Below are 23,478 nucleotides of genomic sequence, written 5' to 3' on the forward strand. Positions count from 1 at the left end.
AAAGCTGGCAAAGCTCAAAAAAATATATCAAAGAGTGATAAGAAAAAGAAGAGGAAGCGCAAGGAATCATATGCAATTTACATTTACAAAGTATTAAAACAAGTGCATCCTGATACTGGTATCTCTAGTAAAGCTATGAGTATCATGAACAGTTTTGTTAATGATATTTTTGAACGTATTGCTGCTGAAGCATCACGTTTAGCACATTATAATAAACGTTCAACAATCACAAGTCGGGAAATTCAAACCGCAGTTCGATTATTATTACCTGGTGAATTGGCAAAAGCACGCTGTTAGTGAAGGTACTAAAGCTGTTACAAAATATACAAGTTCAAAATAAATAAATCGAAAATATTATTTAATTGATAACATAAAAATACATCAACATATAAAAACGGCTCTCTTTTTAAGAGAGCCATCAAATTTTTTAAATAAGAGTAAATTATTTTTATATATACAAAAAAATAAAATAAACAATTATTAATATCATATTTAATATAAAATTTTATATATTAATAGCTTGAATATATCTATTATTAGTATATCAATATTATTAATTTTAAATATAATAAAGGATATCGCGGAATATATATCGTAAATCAGTGTAATGCAAATGCATTACATTACCTTTATTATTTTCATTTTACATTTACTACTTGTTTATGTACGCTTATAATTATTAGAAAAATATTTTTAATAATTTTAAAAAATAAATGAAATAATAAAAATTTAATAATAAATTATTTATTGAAAGTATAAAAAATGGTATAGCAAAATCTTTATTTTCTTTGATTAAGGCGAAATGTTTTATTAGTTATAAATTCGATAATCTCCTATCGATACTTGTTACTCTTAACTTGTATATATAAAAAATATAATAGTATATTAATTTATAATAAAATTTTTTCAAAAATTCAATAAGTTATTGTAAAATAAAATAGATAATATACAAATTATAATTTATTATTGCAGATATATTACAATAAAAAAAAAAAAAAATAAATAAAAATATTTGGTAATGTATGTTATAAACAAAATAATTTGTTGTAAACAAATTATATAATATGTTATATTTATTAACAAATTTATTTACTCTTATATAAATAAAATTAGTGGCTTCCCAAAAAGGAAAGCCTGTTTAAATTTATCGGATGTATTAAATATTCTTTAATAAATTTACTAAATATTTTAAGTAAATTATTATATTTTCTTAACCTCCAAAACCATACAAAGTACGACCTTGTCGTTTTAATGCATATACAACATCCATAGCTGTAACTGTTTTACGTTTTGCGTGTTCAGTATATGTAACAGCATCCCGAATAACATTTTCAAGGAATACTTTAAGTACACCACGTGTTTCTTCATAAATTAAACCAGAGATACGTTTTACTCCACCTCGTCGTGCTAAACGACGAATTGCAGGTTTTGTAATACCTTGGATATTATCACGCAAAACTTTTCTATGACGTTTTGCACCCCCTTTTCCAAGACCCTTTCCACCTTTTCCTCTGCCAGTCATTTTAATAAAAAATTATTTACAATATTTTAACGAACGGATAACACGTGTGTTAACCTCACAAGTATTGTAATGTATGTGAGCGCCGGTACAATTGTGCCTTTTTATATAAAGCATTAAAGATTTTTTAAGCCACGCCTATACAATTTGATTAGTCCATACTCTGATAGCTATCCAATAGGATATGACAACAAAAATTTTGAAATTTCATATAAATATAAATACAACACATTTATTTCGCATTTAAACATTTGACTTTGTAGTATCAAATTGTCGAATATAATTTTTAAAATTGTGTGTTTTTTTGTAAAAACATTATTATTTGAAAATGGCTAGAACCAAGCAAACTGCACGTAAATCAACTGGTGGTAAAGCACCAAGAAAACAATTAGCAACGAAAGCTGCACGTAAAAGTGCACCAGCAACTGGTGGAGTAAAAAAACCACACAGATATCGTCCTGGTACAGTAGCTTTACGAGAAATTCGTCGTTATCAAAAAAGTACTGAATTGTTAATTCGTAAATTACCATTCCAACGTTTAGTACGTGAAATTGCACAAGATTTTAAAACCGATTTACGTTTCCAAAGTTCAGCTGTTATGGCATTACAAGAAGCTAGTGAAGCCTATTTAGTAGGTTTATTTGAAGATACCAATTTATGCGCAATTCATGCAAAGCGTGTTACAATTATGCCTAAGGATATACAATTGGCAAGACGTATTCGTGGAGAACGTGCATAAGCGTTTTAAATGACAATTTAAAAAAAAAAAAAACAAATAAGAAATATTTTCGGTCCTATATATAGGACCAACATATATTATTAAATAAGAGTATATTATTTTTATTAAAAAATATATATATATATATATATATATAAATTATTGAAATAAAATTAAACATTATTAAAATTTTGTTATAATTATAAGCGATTGCTATTTCTAAAAATAAATAAATTTCATAAAATTTATATTATTTTATATTCATTTGAAATATTAAAAAAACTTCTCGCTTTAAAGTAACCATGATATGAGTTATAAATGCAATAAAATTTTATACAAAAAATAATATTTATTTGTTGACGAATAATATAAAAGGTTTACATTTCTAAATAACATATATTTATATATGGTGTGTAAAAAAAAAGAAAAGAAGAAAAATAATTTATATTTTTAATATAAAAAGGCAACCGCACACAGTGTTCCCAAGCGGTCACCCATCCAAGTACTGACTGTGCCCAATGTTGCTTAACTTCGGTGATCGGACGAGAACCGGTGTTTTCAACGTGGTATGGCTGTTGCCAGTAATAAATGAAAATTTTTACAAATATATATTTTTCATAAATATCATTAATATTAAAGTATATTATTAAAATTTTCAATGAAGTAATCAATTTAAATATATACTTATTTATTATACCATATATTTTAAATAAAAATGCAACCGCACACAGTATTCTCAAGTGGCCACCCATCCGTGGTACTGACTGTGGCAAATGTTTCTTAACTATTATTTTATAAAATATTTATACAAAAAATAATTTACTCTTATCAAATATTAATTTGTGGCCTGTATTAAGGCCTATGTTATTTTCATTTTTTAGCAAAAATAATGAAATATTTCAATATATTATTAAAGTAACAGATCATTTCTTTTTTGGTGCTGCTTTTTTAATTTTTGTAGGAGATGATTTGGCAACAGAAGCTTTCTTAGCTTTTGGTGCTTTCGGTTTACGAGCAGGGCTACTTTTGGCAGCGGATTTTGTACTTTTTGCTGGTTTTGCTTTAACTGGTGCTTTTTTTGATGCCGCTGATGATTTTGCAGTAACTTTTTTAGCAGCAGTTGATGATGATGGAGTCGCTTTTTTTGCTTTAGGCTTTTTGGCTGCCAATGATGTAGTTGTGGCTTTCTTTTCTTTTGGTGCCCGTTTACTTTTAGCACTCTTTGCTGAACCTTTTGCTCCACTTTCTTTTTTGGATACTTTTGATTTAGCTGAAGAATTAGATGAAGCGGAAGCAGCCAATTTGAATGAACCAGATGCACCTTTACCTTTAGTTTGTACCAAGGCTCCCTCAGTTACAGCAGCTTTTAAATATTTTTTAATAAATGGTGAAATTTTATCAGAATCCACTTTATAATTTGCAGCTAAATATTTTTTAATTGCTTGTAATGATGAACCACCACGTTCTTTTAAATTTTTAATTGCGTTAACAACCATTTCTGATGTACGTGGATGTGTTGGTTTTGAATGTTGTTTTGTACGTTTAGCACCAGAAGCTGTTGCTTTTTTTGTTGGTGTTGTAGAAGCAGCAGTAACCGCAGTTGCTGCAACAGCTGTAGAATTTTCTTCGGCCATATTTTTTTACTTTATAAAAATAATGTATTTATTATAAATATTTAAATGATAAAATATAATAATTCTATCAAATAAAAAATAAAGGTTTTCAATTATATCATTATTCACAATAATATAAGTCCCTATGTAAGTCAAAGTACCATGTAGAAAACACATAAAAATTAAATAGTATTTCTAATTTACTGTCGTAGTAAACATGATTTATTTTTTCAATTTCTATAATATATAAAATAATAAATTATAAATTTAATAATAATATTTATTTTATAAATTAAAATATATTTAATTTTTTTATTAACAATTATTAATAAACATAGTTTAATATTAATTATTTCAATCATACAAAACAATAATATTTTTAAGGTAAACTTAAAAAGTATATATTTTTATTTTTTATTTAATATCGATTTATTATAAATTATTAGTATATAAATAATTAAAAAATTTAATATATAAATATATATATTATAGTATAAGATTTCATTTTTAGAAAAACTTTTTTTGTCAATAATGAAAACGTATTATTATGAAATGTGTTAATCGAACATTGACAAAATATATTTCATTAGAAAATACTTTTATTTATGCATTAATATCAATAATTAACTATTAAATTAATTTTTTCATAATTATATAAAGAAATTTTATACTGATATAAGTATTTATATATTATAATATTTATTTTAAATATAAATTTATGACAAAATATATTATTAGAGTATTTGTTGAGATTAATATAAGATTATTTTAAATAAGAATTAATTTATATAATTATTAAAATATTATTAATTTTATGTTATGTAATTTTAATAAAAATAAATAATAATAATAATAAATATACAAATTTTTTAACAATTTAAATTTTATATGATCTAAATAATTTTGTTAAGTACGATATGAGAAATCATTGTAAGCTTCGTTAAGAAACTTTGTAATATAAAATAATAATAATAATATTAAATATATAAATAAATAAAATAAATTTGATATATATTTTTAGTTCATTCTGTGTATAAATCAAAGGATACCGAATAATTGGTAACGGATGCGATATATTATAGTATCGAGTATTAAAACATAATATATAAATTTATCTTGTTATTCAAATTTTTTGTTACTTAACTTATGTATTTAGAAAATTTATAATATTATTTATATAATTGACATAAAATCTTATAAATTGAAATTTTATTAATATGTATCAAAAGAAGAGAGTAACGTATTGATATAATATCAAAGGATACTGATTATTTAAATAACGAATACGTCATATATTGTTTGTGTAACGAAGTTCACTTGGCCATCTAGTTTAAAATAACATTTTCAATAGAAAGTTTATATGCTTTGTTTTTTTTTTTTCTTTAATTATTAAAAAAATAAATTGAAATTTAATTCAATCAAATTTTATAATAATTTTAAAAAAATTTTTCCTTTTAAAAAATATTTTGTGATGTTGTGATAATATGTATTAATACAAGTGCATCCTGATACTTTTATCTCTAGTAAAGGTATGAGTATCATGAACAGTTTTGTTATCTAATGATATTATTTTGATAATATTTTGTGTATATTCTTATAATATTTTGTCTAAATATCATCATAATACAATATTATTTTGATAATATTTTATGAATATTCTTATAATATGTTACCTAAATGTCATCATAATATGATGAATTATTTCCATAATAACATATAAAAAAAGAAAAAAAAAAAAAGAATCATTAATTTATAATTATTTAAATTGATTCTTTAAAAAAATATTATAATATATTATTTATAAAAATAATTTTTACTCTTATTTTAAATAAATTTGTGGCCTTTTATTAAAAGGCCTATGATCGATGTATTATTATTATAAAAATTAATGCAATGTTTTTAATTTATGCTTTCTTTTCAGTTTTCTTTGGTAATAACACTGCTTGAATGTTTGGTAATACACCACCTTGAGCAATTGTTACACCAGATAATAATTTATTTAATTCTTCATCATTACGAATTGCCAATTGTAAATGACGTGGAATGATACGTGTTTTTTTGTTATCACGGGCAGCATTACCAGCTAACTCGAGAACTTCTGCAGCCAAATATTCCATAACAGCAGCCAAATATACTGGGGCACCAGCACCTACTCGTTCAGCATAATTTCCTTTTCGTAATAATCTGTGAATTCTTCCAACAGGAAATTGTAATCCTGCTCGGCTTGATCTTGACTTTGCCTTTCCCTTTACTTTACCACCTTTACCTCGTCCAGACATAGCGAATAAATTTATTTAATTAATATTTTTTTTTGTAAATATAATCACACAGATGTGTACGTTACGGGGATTGTAACATAAATGTTTAAAATGTTATTTGGGTATTTTAATTTATAATATTTATAAAATATAAAACTTTAAAAATAAACCAATCACCTTATAGTATTATTTTTAGCCAATCAGAGAGTAGTATTCATTTTTATTGTTATATCCATCTTCGCGTATATAATACGCTAGTTGTATACACGACACGCTCATACATATACTGACTGGTGTTCTGTAACTATCTGTGTATATTAATTGTTTGTAACAATGCCACCAAAAACAAGTGGAAAAGCAGCAAAAAAAGCTGGCAAAGCTCAAAAAAATATATCAAAGAGTGATAAGAAAAAGAAGAGGAAGCGCAAGGAATCATATGCAATTTACATTTACAAAGTATTAAAACAAGTGCATCCTGATACTGGTATCTCTAGTAAAGCTATGAGTATCATGAACAGTTTTGTTAATGATATTTTTGAACGTATTGCTGCTGAAGCATCACGTTTAGCACATTATAATAAACGTTCAACAATCACAAGTCGGGAAATTCAAACCGCAGTTCGATTATTATTACCTGGTGAATTGGCAAAGCACGCTGTTAGTGAAGGTACTAAAGCTGTTACAAAATATACAAGTTCAAAATAAATAAATCGAAAATATTATTTAATTGATAACATAAAAATACATCAACATATAAAAATGGCTCTCTTTTTAAGAGAGCCATCAAATTTTTTAAATAAGAGTAAATTATTTTTATATATACAAAAAAATAAAATAAACAATTATTAATATCATATTTAATATAAAATTTTATATATTAATAGCTTGAATATATCTATTATTAGTATATCAATATTATTAATTTTAAATATAATAAAGGATATCGCGGAATATATATCGTAAATCAGTGTAATGCAAATGCATTACATTACCTTTATTATTTTCATTTTACATTTACTACTTGTTTATGTACGCTTATAATTATTAGAAAAATATTTTTAATAATTTTAAAAAATAAATGAAATAATAAAAATTTAATAATAAATTATTTATTGAAAGTATAAAAAATGGTATAGCAAAATCTTTATTTTCTTTGATTAAGGCGAAATGTTTTATTAGTTATAAATTCGATAATCTCCTATCGATACTTGTTACTCTTAACTTGTATATATAAAAAATATAATAGTATATTAATTTATAATAAAATTTTTTCAAAAATTCAATAAGTTATTGTAAAATAAAATAGATAATATACAAATTATAATTTATTATTGCAGATATATTACAATAAAAAAAAAAAAAATAAATAAAAATATTTGGTAATGTATGTTATAAACAAAATAATTTGTTGTAAACAAATTATATAATATGTTATATTTATTAACAAATTTATTTACTCTTATATAAATAAAATTAGTGGCTTCCCAAAAAGGAAAGCCTGTTTAAATTTATCGGATGTATTAAATATTCTTTAATAAATTTACTAAATATTTTAAGTAAATTATTATATTTTCTTAACCTCCAAAACCATACAAAGTACGACCTTGTCGTTTTAATGCATATACAACATCCATAGCTGTAACTGTTTTACGTTTTGCGTGTTCAGTATATGTAACAGCATCCCGAATAACATTTTCAAGGAATACTTTAAGTACACCACGTGTTTCTTCATAAATTAAACCAGAGATACGTTTTACTCCACCTCGTCGTGCTAAACGACGAATTGCAGGTTTTGTAATACCTTGGATATTATCACGCAAAACTTTTCTATGACGTTTTGCACCCCCTTTTCCAAGACCCTTTCCACCTTTTCCTCTGCCAGTCATTTTAATAAAAAATTATTTACAATATTTTAACGAACGGATAACACGTGTGTTAACCTCACAAGTATTGTAATGTATGTGAGCGCCGGTACAATTGTGCCTTTTTATATAAAGCATTAAAGATTTTTTAAGCCACGCCTATACAATTTGATTAGTCCATACTCTGATAGCTATCCAATAGGATATGACAACAAAAATTTTGAAATTTCATATAAATATAAATACAACACATTTATTTCGCATTTAAACATTTGACTTTGTAGTATCAAATTGTCGAATATAATTTTTAAAATTGTGTGTTTTTTTGTAAAAACATTATTATTTGAAAATGGCTAGAACCAAGCAAACTGCACGTAAATCAACTGGTGGTAAAGCACCAAGAAAACAATTAGCAACGAAAGCTGCACGTAAAAGTGCACCAGCAACTGGTGGAGTAAAAAAACCACACAGATATCGTCCTGGTACAGTAGCTTTACGAGAAATTCGTCGTTATCAAAAAAGTACTGAATTGTTAATTCGTAAATTACCATTCCAACGTTTAGTACGTGAAATTGCACAAGATTTTAAAACCGATTTACGTTTCCAAAGTTCAGCTGTTATGGCATTACAAGAAGCTAGTGAAGCCTATTTAGTAGGTTTATTTGAAGATACCAATTTATGCGCAATTCATGCAAAGCGTGTTACAATTATGCCTAAGGATATACAATTGGCAAGACGTATTCGTGGAGAACGTGCATAAGCGTTTTAAATGACAATTTAAAAAAAAAAAAAACAAATAAGAAATATTTTCGGTCCTATATATAGGACCAACATATATTATTAAATAAGAGTATATTATTTTTATTAAAAAATATATATATATATATATATATAAATTATTGAAATAAAATTAAACATTATTAAAATTTTGTTATAATTATAAGCGATTGCTATTTCTAAAAATAAATAAATTTCATAAAATTTATATTATTTTATATTCATTTGAAATATTAAAAAAACTTCTCGCTTTAAAGTAACCATGATATGAGTTATAAATGCAATAAAATTTTATACAAAAAATAATATTTATTTGTTGACGAATAATATAAAAGGTTTACATTTCTAAATAACATATATTTATATATGGTGTGTAAAAAAAAAGAAAAGAAGAAAAATAATTTATATTTTTAATATAAAAAGGCAACCGCACACAGTGTTCCCAAGCGGTCACCCATCCAAGTACTGACTGTGCCCAATGTTGCTTAACTTCGGTGATCGGACGAGAACCGGTGTTTTCAACGTGGTATGGCTGTTGCCAGTAATAAATGAAAATTTTTACAAATATATATTTTTCATAAATATCATTAATATTAAAGTATATTATTAAAATTTTCAATGAAGTAATCAATTTAAATATATACTTATTTATTATACCATATATTTTAAATAAAAATGCAACCGCACACAGTATTCTCAAGTGGCCACCCATCCGTGGTACTGACTGTGGCAAATGTTTCTTAACTATTATTTTATAAAATATTTATACAAAAAATAATTTACTCTTATCAAATATTAATTTGTGGCCTGTATTAAGGCCTATGTTATTTTCATTTTTTAGCAAAAATAATGAAATATTTCAATATATTATTAAAGTAACAGATCATTTCTTTTTTGGTGCTGCTTTTTTAATTTTTGTAGGAGATGATTTGGCAACAGAAGCTTTCTTAGCTTTTGGTGCTTTCGGTTTACGAGCAGGGCTACTTTTGGCAGCGGATTTTGTACTTTTTGCTGGTTTTGCTTTAACTGGTGCTTTTTTTGATGCCGCTGATGATTTTGCAGTAACTTTTTTAGCAGCAGTTGATGATGATGGAGTCGCTTTTTTTGCTTTAGGCTTTTTGGCTGCCAATGATGTAGTTGTGGCTTTCTTTTCTTTTGGTGCCCGTTTACTTTTAGCACTCTTTGCTGAACCTTTTGCTCCACTTTCTTTTTTGGATACTTTTGATTTAGCTGAAGAATTAGATGAAGCGGAAGCAGCCAATTTGAATGAACCAGATGCACCTTTACCTTTAGTTTGTACCAAGGCTCCCTCAGTTACAGCAGCTTTTAAATATTTTTTAATAAATGGTGAAATTTTATCAGAATCCACTTTATAATTTGCAGCTAAATATTTTTTAATTGCTTGTAATGATGAACCACCACGTTCTTTTAAATTTTTAATTGCGTTAACAACCATTTCTGATGTACGTGGATGTGTTGGTTTTGAATGTTGTTTTGTACGTTTAGCACCAGAAGCTGTTGCTTTTTTTGTTGGTGTTGTAGAAGCAGCAGTAACCGCAGTTGCTGCAACAGCTGTAGAATTTTCTTCGGCCATATTTTTTTACTTTATAAAAATAATGTATTTATTATAAATATTTAAATGATAAAATATAATAATTCTATCAAATAAAAAATAAAGGTTTTCAATTATATCATTATTCACAATAATATAAGTCCCTATGTAAGTCAAAGTACCATGTAGAAAACACATAAAAATTAAATAGTATTTCTAATTTACTGTCGTAGTAAACATGATTTATTTTTTCAATTTCTATAATATATAAAATAATAAATTATAAATTTAATAATAATATTTATTTTATAAATTAAAATATATTTAATTTTTTTATTAACAATTATTAATAAACATAGTTTAATATTAATTATTTCAATCATACAAAACAATAATATTTTTAAGGTAAACTTAAAAAGTATATATTTTTATTTTTTATTTAATATCGATTTATTATAAATTATTAGTATATAAATAATTAAAAAATTTAATATATAAATATATATATTATAGTATAAGATTTCATTTTTAGAAAAACTTTTTTTGTCAATAATGAAAACGTATTATTATGAAATGTGTTAATCGAACATTGACAAAATATATTTCATTAGAAAATACTTTTATTTATTCATTAATATCAATAATTAACTATTAAATTAATTTTTTCATAATTATATAAAGAAATTTTATACTGATATAAGTATTTATATATTATAATATTTATTTTAAATATAAAAAAATTTATGACAAAATATATTATTAGAGTATTTGTTGAGATTAATATAAGATTATTTTAAATAAGAATTAATTTATATAATTATTAAAATATTATTAATTTTATGTTATGTAATTTTAATAAAAATAAATAATAATAATAATAAATATACAAATTTTTTAACAATTTAAATTTTATATGATCTAAATAATTTTGTTAAGTACGATATGAGAAATCATTGTAAGCTTCGTTAAGAAACTTTGTAATATAAAATAATAATAATAATATTAAATATATAAATAAATAAAATAAATTTGATATATATTTTTAGTTCATTCTGTGTATAAATCAAAGGATACCGAATAATTGGTAACGGATGCGATATATTATAGTATCGAGTATTAAAACATAATATATAAATTTATCTTGTTATTCAAATTTTTTGTTACTTAACTTATGTATTTAGAAAATTTATAATATTATTTATATAATTGACATAAAATCTTATAAATTGAAATTTTATTAATATGTATCAAAAGAAGAGAGTAACGTATTGATATAATATCAAAGGATACTGATTATTTAAATAACGAATACGTCATATATTGTTTGTGTAACGAAGTTCACTTGGCCATCTAGTTTAAAATAACATTTTCAATAGAAAGTTTATATGCTTTGTTTTTTTTTTTTCTTTAATTATTAAAAAAATAAATTGAAATTTAATTCAATCAAATTTTATAATAATTTTAAAAAAATTTTTCCTTTTAAAAAATATTTTGTGATGTTGTGATAATATGTATTAATACAAGTGCATCCTGATACTTTTATCTCTAGTAAAGGTATGAGTATCATGAACAGTTTTGTTATCTAATGATATTATTTTGATAATATTTTGTGTATATTCTTATAATATTTTGTCTAAATATCATCATAATACAATATTATTTTGATAATATTTTATGAATATTCTTATAATATGTTACCTAAATGTCATCATAATATGATGAATTATTTCCATAATAACATATAAAAAAAGAAAAAAAAAAAAAGAATCATTAATTTATAATTATTTAAATTGATTCTTTAAAAAAATATTATAATATATTATTTATAAAAATAATTTTTACTCTTATTTTAAATAAATTTGTGGCCTTTTATTAAAAGGCCTATGATCGATGTATTATTATTATAAAAATTAATGCAATGTTTTTAATTTATGCTTTCTTTTCAGTTTTCTTTGGTAATAACACTGCTTGAATGTTTGGTAATACACCACCTTGAGCAATTGTTACACCAGATAATAATTTATTTAATTCTTCATCATTACGAATTGCCAATTGTAAATGACGTGGAATGATACGTGTTTTTTTGTTATCACGGGCAGCATTACCAGCTAACTCGAGAACTTCTGCAGCCAAATATTCCATAACAGCAGCCAAATATACTGGGGCACCAGCACCTACTCGTTCAGCATAATTTCCTTTTCGTAATAATCTGTGAATTCTTCCAACAGGAAATTGTAATCCTGCTCGGCTTGATCTTGACTTTGCCTTTCCCTTTACTTTACCACCTTTACCTCGTCCAGACATAGCGAATAAATTTATTTAATTAATATTTTTTTTTGTAAATATAATCACACAGATGTGTACGTTACGGGGATTGTAACATAAATGTTTAAAATGTTATTTGGGTATTTTAATTTATAATATTTATAAAATATAAAACTTTAAAAATAAACCAATCACCTTATAGTATTATTTTTAGCCAATCAGAGAGTAGTATTCATTTTTATTGTTATATCCATCTTCGCGTATATAATACGCTAGTTGTATACACGACACGCTCATACATATACTGACTGGTGTTCTGTAACTATCTGTGTATATTAATTGTTTGTAACAATGCCACCAAAAACAAGTGGAAAAGCAGCAAAAAAAGCTGGCAAAGCTCAAAAAAATATATCAAAGAGTGATAAGAAAAAGAGGAAGCGCAAGGAATCATATGCAATTTACATTTACAAAGTATTAAAACAAGTGCATCCTGATACTGGTATCTCTAGTAAAGCTATGAGTATCATGAACAGTTTTGTTAATGATATTTTTGAACGTATTGCTGCTGAAGCATCACGTTTAGCACATTATAATAAACGTTCAACAATCACAAGTCGGGAAATTCAAACCGCAGTTCGATTATTATTACCTGGTGAATTGGCAAAGCACGCTGTTAGTGAAGGTACTAAAGCTGTTACAAAATATACAAGTTCAAAATAAATAAATCGAAAATATTATTTAATTGATAACATAAAAATACATCAACATATAAAAACGGCTCTCTTTTTAAGAGAGCCATCAAATTTTTTAAATAAGAGTAAATTATTTTTATATATACAAAAAAATAAAATAAACAATTATTAATATCATATTTAATATAAAATTTTATATATTAATAGCTTGAATATATCTATTATTAGTATATCAATATTATTAATTTTAAATATAATAAAGGATATCGCGGAATATATATCGTAAATCAGTGTAATGCAAATGCATTACATTACCTTTATTATTTTCATTTTACATTTACTACTTGTTTATGTACGCTTATAATTATTAGAAAAATATTTTTAATAATTTTAAAAAATAAATGAAATAATAAAAATTTAATAATAAATTATTTATTGAAAGTATAAAAAATGGTATAGCAAAATCTTTATTTTCTTTGATTAAGGCGAAATGTTTTATTAGTTATAAATTCGATAATCTCCTATCGATACTTGTTACTCTTAACTTGTATATATAAAAAATATAATAGTATATTAATTTATAATAAAATTTTTTCAAAAATTCAATAAGTTATTGTAAAATAAAATAGATAATATACAAATTATAATTTATTATTGCAGATATATTACAATAAAAAAAAAAAAAATAAATAAAAATATTTGGTAATGTATGTTATAAACAAAATAATTTGTTGTAAACAAATTATATAATATGTTATATTTATTAACAAATTTATTTACTCTTATATAAATAAAATTAGTGGCTTCCCAAAAAGGAAAGCCTGTTTAAATTTATCGGATGTATTAAATATTCTTTAATAAATTTACTAAATATTTTAAGTAAATTATTATATTTTCTTAACCTCCAAAACCATACAAAGTACGACCTTGTCGTTTTAATGCATATACAACATCCATAGCTGTAACTGTTTTACGTTTTGCGTGTTCAGTATATGTAACAGCATCCCGAATAACATTTTCAAGGAATACTTTAAGTACACCACGTGTTTCTTCATAAATTAAACCAGAGATACGTTTTACTCCACCTCGTCGTGCTAAACGACGAATTGCAGGTTTTGTAATACCTTGGATATTATCACGCAAAACTTTTCTATGACGTTTTGCACCCCCTTTTCCAAGACCCTTTCCACCTTTTCCTCTGCCAGTCATTTTAATAAAAAATTATTTACAATATTTTAACGAACGGATAACACGTGTGTTAACCTCACAAGTATTGTAATGTATGTGAGCGCCGGTACAATTGTGCCTTTTTATATAAAGCATTAAAGATTTTTTAAGCCACGCCTATACAATTTGATTAGTCCATACTCTGATAGCTATCCAATAGGATATGACAACAAAAATTTTGAAATTTCATATAAATATAAATACAACACATTTATTTCGCATTTAAACATTTGACTTTGTAGTATCAAATTGTCGAATATAATTTTTAAAATTGTGTGTTTTTTTGTAAAAACATTATTATTTGAAAATGGCTAGAACCAAGCAAACTGCACGTAAATCAACTGGTGGTAAAGCACCAAGAAAACAATTAGCAACGAAAGCTGCACGTAAAAGTGCACCAGCAACTGGTGGAGTAAAAAAACCACACAGATATCGTCCTGGTACAGTAGCTTTACGAGAAATTCGTCGTTATCAAAAAAGTACTGAATTGTTAATTCGTAAATTACCATTCCAACGTTTAGTACGTGAAATTGCACAAGATTTTAAAACCGATTTACGTTTCCAAAGTTCAGCTGTTATGGCATTACAAGAAGCTAGTGAAGCCTATTTAGTAGGTTTATTTGAAGATACCAATTTATGCGCAATTCATGCAAAGCGTGTTACAATTATGCCTAAGGATATACAATTGGCAAGACGTATTCGTGGAGAACGTGCATAAGCGTTTTAAATGACAATTTAAAAAAAAAAAAAACAAATAAGAAATATTTTCGGTCCTATATATAGGACCAACATATATTATTAAATAAGAGTATATTATTTTTATTAAAAAATATATATATATATATATATATATATAAATTATTGAAATAAAATTAAACATTATTAAAATTTTGTTATAATTATAAGCGATTGCTATTTCTAAAAATAAATAAATTTCATAAAATTTATATTATTTTATATTCATTTGAAATATTAAAAAAACTTCTCGCTTTAAAGTAACCATGATATGAGTTATAAATGCAATAAAATTTTATACAAAAAATAATATTTATTTGTTGACGAATAATATAAAAGGTTTACATTTCTAAATAACATATATTTATATATGGTGTGTAAAAAAAAAGAAAAGAAGAAAAATAATTTATATTTTTAATATAAAAAGGCAACCGCACACAGTGTTCCCAAGCGGTCACCCATCCAAGTACTGACTGTGCCCAATGTTGCTTAACTTCGGTGATCGGACGAGAACCGGTGTTTTCAACGTGGTATGGCTGTTGCCAGTAATAAATGAAAATTTTTACAAATATATATTTTTCATAAATATCATTAATATTAAAGTATATTATTAAAATTTTCAATGAAGTAATCAATTTAAATATATACTTATTTATTATACCATATATTTTAAATAAAAATGCAACCGCACACAGTATTCTCAAGTGGCCACCCATCCGTGGTACTGACTGTGGCAAATGTTTCTTAACTATTATTTTATAAAATATTTATACAAAAAATAATTTACTCTTATCAAATATTAATTTGTGGCCTGTATTAAGGCCTATGTTATTTTCATTTTTTAGCAAAAATAATGAAATATTTCAATATATTATTAAAGTAACAGATCATTTCTTTTTTGGTGCTGCTTTTTTAATTTTTGTAGGAGATGATTTGGCAACAGAAGCTTTCTTAGCTTTTGGTGCTTTCGGTTTACGAGCAGGGCTACTTTTGGCAGCGGATTTTGTACTTTTTGCTGGTTTTGCTTTAACTGGTGCTTTTTTTGATGCCGCTGATGATTTTGCAGTAACTTTTTTAGCAGCAGTTGATGATGATGGAGTCGCTTTTTTTGCTTTAGGCTTTTTGGCTGCCAATGATGTAGTTGTGGCTTTCTTTTCTTTTGGTGCCCGTTTACTTTTAGCACTCTTTGCTGAACCTTTTGCTCCACTTTCTTTTTTGGATACTTTTGATTTAGCTGAAGAATTAGATGAAGCGGAAGCAGCCAATTTGAATGAACCAGATGCACCTTTACCTTTAGTTTGTACCAAGGCTCCCTCAGTTACAGCAGCTTTTAAATATTTTTTAATAAATGGTGAAATTTTATCAGAATCCACTTTATAATTTGCAGCTAAATATTTTTTAATTGCTTGTAATGATGAACCACCACGTTCTTTTAAATTTTTAATTGCGTTAACAACCATTTCTGATGTACGTGGATGTGTTGGTTTTGAATGTTGTTTTGTACGTTTAGCACCAGAAGCTGTTGCTTTTTTTGTTGGTGTTGTAGAAGCAGCAGTAACCGCAGTTGCTGCAACAGCTGTAGAATTTTCTTCGGCCATATTTTTTTACTTTATAAAAATAATGTATTTATTATAAATATTTAAATGATAAAATATAATAATTCTATCAAATAAAAAATAAAGGTTTTCAATTATATCATTATTCACAATAATATAAGTCCCTATGTAAGTCAAAGTACCATGTAGAAAACACATAAAAATTAAATAGTATTTCTAATTTACTGTCGTAGTAAACATGATTTATTTTTTCAATTTCTATAATATATAAAATAATAAATTATAAATTTAATAATAATATTTATTTTATAAATTAAAATATATTTAATTTTTTTATTAACAATTATTAATAAACATAGTTTAATATTAATTATTTCAATCATACAAAACAATAATATTTTTAAGGTAAACTTAAAAAGTATATATTTTTATTTTTTATTTAATATCGATTTATTATAAATTATTAGTATATAAATAATTAAAAAATTTAATATATAAATATATATATTATAGTATAAGATTTCATTTTTAGAAAAACTTTTTTTGTCAATAATGAAAACGTATTATTATGAAATGTGTTAATCGAACATTGACAAAATATATTTCATTAGAAAATACTTTTATTTATGCATTAATATCAATAATTAACTATTAAATTAATTTTTTCATAATTATATAAAGAAATTTTATACTGATATAAGTATTTATATATTATAATATTTATTTTAAATATAAAAAAATTTATGACAAAATATATTATTAGAGTATTTGTTGAGATTAATATAAGATTATTTTAAATAAGAATTAATTTATATAATTATTAAAATATTATTAATTTTATGTTATGTAATTTTAATAAAAATAAATAATAATAATAATAAATATACAAATTTTTTAACAATTTAAATTTTATATGATCTAAATAATTTTGTTAAGTACGATATGAGAAATCATTGTAAGCTTCGTTAAGAAACTTTGTAATATAAAATAATAATAATAATATTAAATATATAAATAAATAAAATAAATTTGATATATATTTTTAGTTCATTCTGTGTATAAATCAAAGGATACCGAATAATTGGTAACGGATGCGATATATTATAGTATCGAGTATTAAAACATAATATATAAATTTATCTTGTTATTCAAATTTTTTGTTACTTAACTTATGTATTTAGAAAATTTATAATATTATTTATATAATTGACATAAAATCTTATAAATTGAAATTTTATTAATATGTATCAAAAGAAGAGAGTAACGTATTGATATAATATCAAAGGATACTGATTATTTAAATAACGAATACGTCATATATTGTTTGTGTAACGAAGTTCACTTGGCCATCTAGTTTAAAATAACATTTTCAATAGAAAGTTTATATGCTTTGTTTTTTTTTTTTCTTTAATTATTAAAAAAATAAATTGAAATTTAATTCAATCAAATTTTATAATAATTTTAAAAAAATTTTTCCTTTTAAAAAATATTTTGTGATGTTGTGATAATATGTATTAATACAAGTGCATCCTGATACTTTTATCTCTAGTAAAGGTATGAGTATCATGAACAGTTTTGTTATCTAATGATATTATTTTGATAATATTTTGTGTATATTCTTATAATATTTTGTCTAAATATCATCATAATACAATATTATTTTGATAATATTTTATGAATATTCTTATAATATGTTACCTAAATGTCATCATAATATGATGAATTATTTCCATAATAACATATAAAAAAAGAAAAAAAAAAAAAGAATCATTAATTTATAATTATTTAAATTGATTCTTTAAAAAAATATTATAATATATTATTTATAAAAATAATTTTTACTCTTATTTTAAATAAATTTGTGGCCTTTTATTAAAAGGCCTATGATCGATGTATTATTATTATAAAAATTAATGCAATGTTTTTAATTTATGCTTTCTTTTCAGTTTTCTTTGGTAATAACACTGCTTGAATGTTTGGTAATACACCACCTTGAGCAATTGTTACACCAGATAATAATTTATTTAATTCTTCATCATTACGAATTGCCAATTGTAAATGACGTGGAATGATACGTGTTTTTTTGTTATCACGGGCAGCATTACCAGCTAACTCGAGAACTTCTGCAGCCAAATATTCCATAACAGCAGCCAAATATACTGGGGCACCAGCACCTACTCGTTCAGCATAATTTCCTTTTCGTAATAATCTGTGAATTCTTCCAACAGGAAATTGTAATCCTGCTCGGCTTGATCTTGACTTTGCCTTTCCCTTTACTTTACCACCTTTACCTCGTCCAGACATAGCGAATAAATTTATTTAATTAATATTTTTTTTTGTAAATATAATCACACAGATGTGTACGTTACGGGGATTGTAACATAAATGTTTAAAATGTTATTTGGGTATTTTAATTTATAATATTTATAAAATATAAAACTTTAAAAATAAACCAATCACCTTATAGTATTATTTTTAGCCAATCAGAGAGTAGTATTCATTTTTATTGTTATATCCATCTTCGCGTATATAATACGCTAGTTGTATACACGACACGCTCATACATATACTGACTGGTGTTCTGTAACTATCTGTGTATATTAATTGTTTGTAACAATGCCACCAAAAACAAGTGGAAAAGCAGCAAAAAAAGCTGGCAAAGCTCAAAAAAATATATCAAAGAGTGATAAGAAAAAGAAGAGGAAGCGCAAGGAATCATATGCAATTTACATTTACAAAGTATTAAAACAAGTGCATCCTGATACTGGTATCTCTAGTAAAGCTATGAGTATCATGAACAGTTTTGTTAATGATATTTTTGAACGTATTGCTGCTGAAGCATCACGTTTAGCACATTATAATAAACGTTCAACAATCACAAGTCGGGAAATTCAAACCGCAGTTCGATTATTATTACCTGGTGAATTGGCAAAGCACGCTGTTAGTGAAGGTACTAAAGCTGTTACAAAATATACAAGTTCAAAATAAATAAATCGAAAATATTATTTAATTGATAACATAAAAATACATCAACATATAAAAACGGCTCTCTTTTTAAGAGAGCCATCAAATTTTTTAAATAAGAGTAAATTATTTTTATATATACAAAAAAATAAAATAAACAATTATTAATATCATATTTAATATAAAATTTTATATATTAATAGCTTGAATATATCTATTATTAGTATATCAATATTATTAATTTTAAATATAATAAAGGATATCGCGGAATATATATCGTAAATCAGTGTAATGCAAATGCATTACATTACCTTTATTATTTTCATTTTACATTTACTACTTGTTTATGTACGCTTATAATTATTAGAAAAATATTTTTAATAATTTTAAAAAATAAATGAAATAATAAAAATTTAATAATAAATTATTTATTGAAAGTATAAAAAATGGTATAGCAAAATCTTTATTTTCTTTGATTAAGGCGAAATGTTTTATTAGTTATAAATTCGATAATCTCCTATCGATACTTGTTACTCTTAACTTGTATATATAAAAAATATAATAGTATATTAATTTATAATAAAATTTTTTCAAAAATTCAATAAGTTATTGTAAAATAAAATAGATAATATACAAATTATAATTTATTATTGCAGATATATTACAATAAAAAAAAAAAAAATAAATAAAAATATTTGGTAATGTATGTTATAAACAAAATAATTTGTTGTAAACAAATTATATAATATGTTATATTTATTAACAAATTTATTTACTCTTATATAAATAAAATTAGTGGCTTCCCAAAAAGGAAAGCCTGTTTAAATTTATCGGATGTATTAAATATTCTTTAATAAATTTACTAAATATTTTAAGTAAATTATTATATTTTCTTAACCTCCAAAACCATACAAAGTACGACCTTGTCGTTTTAATGCATATACAACATCCATAGCTGTAACTGTTTTACGTTTTGCGTGTTCAGTATATGTAACAGCATCCCGAATAACATTTTCAAGGAATACTTTAAGTACACCACGTGTTTCTTCATAAATTAAACCAGAGATACGTTTTACTCCACCTCGTCGTGCTAAACGACGAATTGCAGGTTTTGTAATACCTTGGATATTATCACGCAAAACTTTTCTATGACGTTTTGCACCCCCTTTTCCAAGACCCTTTCCACCTTTTCCTCTGCCAGTCATTTTAATAAAAAATTATTTACAATATTTTAACGAACGGATAACACGTGTGTTAACCTCACAAGTATTGTAATGTATGTGAGCGCCGGTACAATTGTGCCTTTTTATATAAAGCATTAAAGATTTTTTAAGCCACGCCTATACAATTTGATTAGTCCATACTCTGATAGCTATCCAATAGGATATGACAACAAAAATTTTGAAATTTCATATAAATATAAATACAACACATTTATTTCGCATTTAAACATTTGACTTTGTAGTATCAAATTGTCGAATATAATTTTTAAAATTGTGTGTTTTTTTGTAAAAACATTATTATTTGAAAATGGCTAGAACCAAGCAAACTGCACGTAAATCAACTGGTGGTAAAGCACCAAGAAAACAATTAGCAACGAAAGCTGCACGTAAAAGTGCACCAGCAACTGGTGGAGTAAAAAAACCACACAGATATCGTCCTGGTACAGTAGCTTTACGAGAAATTCGTCGTTATCAAAAAAGTACTGAATTGTTAATTCGTAAATTACCATTCCAACGTTTAGTACGTGAAATTGCACAAGATTTTAAAACCGATTTACGTTTCCAAAGTTCAGCTGTTATGGCATTACAAGAAGCTAGTGAAGCCTATTTAGTAGGTTTATTTGAAGATACCAATTTATGCGCAATTCATGCAAAGCGTGTTACAATTATGCCTAAGGATATACAATTGGCAAGACGTATTCGTGGAGAACGTGCATAAGCGTTTTAAATGACAATTTAAAAAAAAAAAAAACAAATAAGAAATATTTTCGGTCCTATATATAGGACCAACATATATTATTAAATAAGAGTATATTATTTTTATTAAAAAATATATATATATATATATATATATATAAATTATTGAAATAAAATTAAACATTATTAAAATTTTGTTATAATTATAAGCGATTGCTATTTCTAAAAATAAATAAATTTCATAAAATTTATATTATTTTATATTCATTTGAAATATTAAAAAAACTTCTCGCTTTAAAGTAACCATGATATGAGTTATAAATGCAATAAAATTTTATACAAAAAATAATATTTATTTGTTGACGAATAATATAAAAGGTTTACATTTCTAAATAACATATATTATATATATGGTGTGTAAAAAAAAAGAAAAGAAGAAAAATAATTTATATTTTTAATATAAAAAGGCAACCGCACACAGTGTTCCCAAGCGGTCACCCATCCAAGTACTGACTGTGCCCAATGTTGCTTAACTTCGGTGATCGGACGAGAACCGGTGTTTTCAACGTGGTATGGCTGTTGCCAGTAATAAATGAAAATTTTTACAAATATATATTTTTCATAAATATCATTAATATTAAAGTATATTATTAAAATTTTCAATGAAGTAATCAATTTAAATATATACTTATTTATTATACCATATATTTTAAATAAAAATGCAACCGCACACAGTATTCTCAAGTGGCCACCCATCCGTGGTACTGACTGTGGCAAATGTTTCTTAACTATTATTTTATAAAATATTTATACAAAAAATAATTTACTCTTATCAAATATTAATTTGTGGCCTGTATTAAGGCCTATGTTATTTTCATTTTTTAGCAAAAATAATGAAATATTTCAATATATTATTAAAGTAACAGATCATTTCTTTTTTGGTGCTGCTTTTTTAATTTTTGTAGGAGATGATTTGGCAACAGAAGCTTTCTTAGCTTTTGGTGCTTTCGGTTTACGAGCAGGGCTACTTTTGGCAGCGGATTTTGTACTTTTTGCTGGTTTTGCTTTAACTGGTGCTTTTTTTGATGCCGCTGATGATTTTGCAGTAACTTTTTTAGCAGCAGTTGATGATGATGGAGTCGCTTTTTTTGCTTTAGGCTTTTTGGCTGCCAATGATGTAGTTGTGGCTTTCTTTTCTTTTGGTGCCCGTTTACTTTTAGCACTCTTTGCTGAACCTTTTGCTCCACTTTCTTTTTTGGATACTTTTGATTTAGCTGAAGAATTAGATGAAGCGGAAGCAGCCAATTTGAATGAACCAGATGCACCTTTACCTTTAGTTTGTACCAAGGCTCCCTCAGTTACAGCAGCTTTTAAATATTTTTTAATAAATGGTGAAATTTTATCAGAATCCACTTTATAATTTGCAGCTAAATATTTTTTAATTGCTTGTAATGATGAACCACCACGTTCTTTTAAATTTTTAATTGCGTTAACAACCATTTCTGATGTACGTGGATGTGTTGGTTTTGAATGTTGTTTTGTACGTTTAGCACCAGAAGCTGTTGCTTTTTTTGTTGGTGTTGTAGAAGCAGCAGTAACCGCAGTTGCTGCAACAGCTGTAGAATTTTCTTCGGCCATATTTTTTTACTTTATAAAAATAATGTATTTATTATAAATATTTAAATGATAAAATATAATAATTCTATCAAATAAAAAATAAAGGTTTTCAATTATATCATTATTCACAATAATATAAGTCCCTATGTAAGTCAAAGTACCATGTAGAAAACACATAAAAATTAAATAGTATTTCTAATTTAC

General features: G+C 24.5%; 4 non-coding genes across 4 annotated transcripts; all 4 read right to left on the bottom strand.

The window, feature by feature from the left end:
- Positions 1-2,698: 2,698 nt before the first annotated feature.
- On the bottom strand, positions 2,699-2,817 carry LOC123304713. The gene has a single exon (XR_006536705.1). It is a non-coding gene; the product is annotated as a 5S ribosomal RNA (ribosomal RNA).
- A 6,351-nt stretch (positions 2,818-9,168) lies between these two features.
- On the bottom strand, positions 9,169-9,287 carry LOC123304714. Its single transcript, XR_006536706.1, has one exon. It is a non-coding gene; the product is annotated as a 5S ribosomal RNA (ribosomal RNA).
- A 6,356-nt stretch (positions 9,288-15,643) lies between these two features.
- LOC123304715 lies at positions 15,644-15,762 on the bottom strand. The gene has a single exon (XR_006536707.1). It is a non-coding gene; the product is annotated as a 5S ribosomal RNA (ribosomal RNA).
- Positions 15,763-22,122: 6,360 nt separating this feature from the next.
- Positions 22,123-22,241, bottom strand: LOC123304716. The gene has a single exon (XR_006536708.1). It is a non-coding gene; the product is annotated as a 5S ribosomal RNA (ribosomal RNA).
- Positions 22,242-23,478: the final 1,237 nt, after the last annotated feature.

The sequence above is a fragment of the Chrysoperla carnea genome, assembly GCF_905475395.1.
Source record: "Chrysoperla carnea chromosome X unlocalized genomic scaffold, inChrCarn1.1 SUPER_X_unloc_83, whole genome shotgun sequence".
NCBI classification, from domain to species: Eukaryota; Metazoa; Arthropoda; class Insecta; order Neuroptera; family Chrysopidae; genus Chrysoperla; species Chrysoperla carnea.